The sequence below is a fragment of the Alligator sinensis genome, unplaced genomic scaffold (assembly GCF_000455745.1).
Source record: "Alligator sinensis unplaced genomic scaffold, ASM45574v1 scaffold909_1, whole genome shotgun sequence".
Classification (NCBI taxonomy): Eukaryota; Metazoa; Chordata; order Crocodylia; family Alligatoridae; genus Alligator; species Alligator sinensis.
The window spans coordinates 310,266-313,276 of NW_005842862.1; positions in this window are offsets into that span (position 1 = coordinate 310,266).

Genomic DNA, 3,011 nt, shown 5'->3' on the forward strand with positions numbered 1-3,011 from the left:
CATCAGTGCAGAGGCAGAAAAGGATCTTGGAGTCATTATTGATGCCAAAATGAACATGGGCCGACAGTGTGGGGACGCAGTCAGGAAGGCCAACCACACCTTGTCATGCATCCACAGATGCATCTCGAGCAGGTCCAAGGAGGTGATCCTCCCCCTCTATGTGACACTGGTCAGGCCGCAGTTGGAGTACTGCATCCAGGTCTGGGCGCCGCACTTCAAAAAGGATGTGGACAACTTGGAGCGGGTCCAGAGGAGGGCCACTCGCATGATCAGGGGGCAGCAGGGCAGGCCCTATGAGGAGAGGCTACGGGACCTGAACCTGCTTAGCCTCCACAAGAGAAGGCTGAGGGGGATCTAGTGGCCTGTTACAACCTAGTCAGAGGGGACCAGCAGGCATTGGGGGAGTCCCTGTTCCCCCGAGCACTACCAGAAGTGACTAGAAATAACAGTCACGAGCTGGCAGAGGGTAGGTTCAGGCTAGACATCAGGAGGCACTACTTCACTGTCAGGGCGGCTAGGATCTGGAACCAACTTCCAAGAGAAGTGCTGGCTCCTACCCAGGGGGTCTTTAAGAGGAGGTTAGATGAACACCTTGCTGGGGTCATTTGACCCTGGTACTCTTTCCTGCCATGGCAGGGGATCGGACTTGATGATCTGATCAGGCCCCTTCCAACCCTACCAACTATGAAACTATGAAACTATATGGCTTGCCTTGCACATCCCTGATCATACAGGTGGCTCTTTTCTGGACCCTCTCAAGTTTTTCTACGTCCTTATTGAAGTGCAGTGCTCAGAACTGGACACAGTACTCCAACTGCGGTCTCACCAGTGCTGAGTACAGCGGGAGTATCACTTCCTTAGTTTTACATAAGATGCATCATGATGTATTTCTCAGTGAATGGGTCAGGCTGAGACTGCTGCCAGGGCAGAGACATACACTAAACCAGCAGAAGGAAATGCCAGGTTCAGCCCCTGGATGCATCTTCCAGGGAGAGGCAGCTAAAAGCAAAGGCTTTGTATTTTCCCCTTCCCCAGAGCTCCCACCAAGCAGCACAGCACATAAGAAGATGTTCATCCCTGAGCTCGCTGCCCATCTGTTCTCACACATGACCTGGCCCTGTGTGCACAAGTGGAAGTCAGGAGTCACAGCCATCAGCTGACACATTTTCAAACCTGCTGCATTTTCTAGGGCAGAACAGAGGAGACAGAGCAGGCAGAGGACACTGTAAACTTGAGTGATGGGTATCCCAGTATGAGAAGGAATCTCCCCTCCCCTGATCACCTTCCTACTGTTATGACTTTGCCCAACTGGGTTTCTCCTATAAGCTGCCTACTCCAGGCACCTGGTATCTATGCAGTAACCCTCAGTCTCCTCACAGACCCTAATGACCAGCTAAGGTGACAGCCTGGCCCATCCCTGGCAGATGGAAGATGGCATCCATCAGCACATGCAAAGAGATTCACCTTCCAAGTTGTACTGGTGCCAGGGACAAGAGAGGGGAAATGAATAGTCACCTTATATAGTCCCTCCTAAAGTTGAATATTTCCCCAGCACTGACAGAAATGAAACTTTCATCCCAAATGCTCCAGGAGGCACCAACCTACCAGCATGTCTGGAGATAGCTCCAAAAGGTCTCCCTGGCCAGGTCCCCAAAGGGCCAAGGCAGAGGCAGTACCCGTGTATGAGCCACTCAGAGAGGATGGTGAGTCCAGAAAAGAAAACAGCCCTGCGTGATGCATCTGTGCAGTGATGAATGGGAGAACAGAAGCAGTTCAGAAGGAGGGTCAATGGAGCTGCATTTGTCTGTCCTGAAAGCCAGAGGCTGTCCCTTTTACATACAGACTTATCACCTCTCTCCCAGCTCCCAGAGACTTTGACTAGGAGAGGCTGTTGGTTGTTTCTGTTTGAGGGCCTCTAGGACCTGGTCTTTCCCATACGCAATGTCCCCAAAGCTGTGCTAGGAGACATACTCAGAAAATACAGATGCTGTTCTGCTCTGAGGGACACAGGTGCCTCAGTTGTGGGACCATGCTGAGGCAATCCCCCTCATCCCCTAAGAGCAGCTGATGCTGAGGGAAAAAAAGCACTTTACTGCTGCAACTTCCATGTCTCAGGCTGGAGACCCCTGGGTGTGAACAGTCAATTCCACCCACATCCAGAGATCCCTGACCCAACTGCTTAAGCACAGCCTTTGACCTTAGCCAGGGGCTCACATACCCCAGACATCTCTGGGGCTTCAGGACCTGTTTCAGAGTAGGCATGTGGCTGAGTGAGTGCACTCCTGGTTCAGGATGGACCTCATGGGCAGGAGTGCACTGCCAAGCCTGGCATAGACAAGCAAGGCATGTCCCGGGTTCCCACACACCCGTAAGCCCCAGTCCAGAGAGGTCCTTGTGCGCATGCCCAGCTCCAGGCCCAGTGACTGCAATGCAGCTAGCCCTGTACTTAGGACTAGTGCCTATTCAAGCCACTGCTGAATCAGGGCCCAAATCCTAGATCACTGGTCCCAAGTGGCACATGCTTGTGTCCCAGAGCCACATCTGTTCTGTGCATAAATGAACACGCTTTGCAACATGTGGGGAGGAGACTGGCCCCGGAGGATACCATGGACACAAGGCTCAGTGTCCTGAGGCAGAGTGAGCCAAAGAGCACAAGTCCTCTGGAACATTGCAAACACAAATCTGGTAAGAGTGTGGGCTGGGATCTGCGAGCGAGCACCCACTAAGTGAGAATGCCCCTAAAGACTACCAGCCAGGGAGGGAACACAGCCCAACAGCCCCATGCAGTGCATCCCATGAGAACAGAGGTAGGCTTTCAGGCTCAGTGATTCCATTGCCTCTTCTGATCGCATCACAATAACATTTAGTGTGGCACCCTCAGTGGGAACAGGGCTGGTCTGGACACTGAGGCAGCAGAGCTGCTCAAAAAATAGGCCCCTGGTTTCTTTCTTTCTCTTTGGGCTGACATGGTCATGGTCATATTAACACCAGGAGAAAAGAAAAGCAGGAAT